The sequence below is a fragment of the Panthera onca genome, chromosome C2 (genome assembly GCF_046562875.1).
Source record: "Panthera onca isolate mPanOnc1 chromosome C2, mPanOnc1 haplotype 2, whole genome shotgun sequence".
In the NCBI taxonomy this organism is placed as follows: Eukaryota; Metazoa; Chordata; class Mammalia; order Carnivora; family Felidae; genus Panthera; species Panthera onca.
In genome coordinates this window covers 34,435,558-34,436,705 of record NC_138347.1, presented here as the reverse complement: position 1 = coordinate 34,436,705, position 1,148 = coordinate 34,435,558, and the positions used below count along the sequence as shown (strand labels likewise).

Here is a 1,148-nt window from a genome sequence, read left to right as displayed (position 1 = left end):
CTGTACTAAACAGGTTCTTCTCAGTGAGTACTTCTATGCTCTTTGCACTGCCCTGTGACTTCCTTCAGATCCATCAATGCTAATCGTCTCTGAATTTATAACTTTTCAAAAAGGTAAATCCGGCAAACAGGAAAAAACACAATCCTTGATTCATTTAAAGTGATTTCAGAGAATTTCAAGATAAAGATTTGGATGACATAAACACACAAAGAAATATTAACAAATCAAAAAGTCACAATTGAAACATAATAAATGTATTGATCTGATTAAAAAATAAGTTTATAAATAAACCTTTCTATACACAGCATAGTGCATTGCATTTTACAACTTTCTTTTTAAATTTTATTTGTTTGTTTGTTTGTTTGTTTAAAGTAAGCTCTACGCCCAACATGGGGCTTGAATTCATGACCCTGAGATCAGGAGTCACATGCTCTACCAACTGAACCAGCCAGGCATCCCTCATTTTGTAACTTTTTAAAAGTTCTCAGTAATACTGTTGTTTAAAAGTTTTATTTCTCTGTGTGTTGTAATAGCAGCTATGTATTGTGCACTCACTCTTTGCTGAGAATTTATTAGCATTAAAAAGGTTATTTTACTGAATTCTTACATTAACACTAAGTAATAGGTATTATTAATCTCATTTTACCAACTACAAAAAAGTACTTCCAAAAAATAAAGTAAATGTCCCAATTCTGTGTAACAAATCTGGCCTTCAAAGTCAATTACATAGTTCTCCAGAGTTGATGACTATTGCCTTTTCACAATGATAACCCAATAACTTGATTTCCAAATATCAAATAAAAAATATACTAAGAATTATTACTTCTTTTTTTTTGAATTATTTTCTTTGATCTATTGTGAGTTCATTTAGAATCATGGAATCTTAGTGGGCCATTTCTCTATCCTTTCATTTGATTCAAGAATCCTCTCCACAGGGGTACCTTGGTGGCTCAGTCGGTTGAGCATTCAACTTCAGCTCAAGTCATGATCTCATATTCATGGGTTCGAACCCCACATGGGGCTCTGTGCTGACAGTTTAGAGCCTGGAGCTTGCTTTGGATTCTGTGTCTCCCTCTCCCTCTGACCCTCCCCTGCTCATGCTCTGTCTCTCTCTGTCAAAAATTAAAATAAAAAATGTTAAAAAAATT

General features: G+C 33.7%; 1 non-coding gene across 1 annotated transcript; it reads right to left on the bottom strand.

The window, feature by feature from the left end:
• Positions 1 to 381: 381 nt before the first annotated feature.
• TRNAR-CCU (transfer RNA arginine (anticodon CCU)) lies at positions 382 to 454 on the bottom strand. Its single transcript has one exon. It is a non-coding gene; the product is annotated as a tRNA-Arg (tRNA).
• Positions 455 to 1,148: the final 694 nt, after the last annotated feature.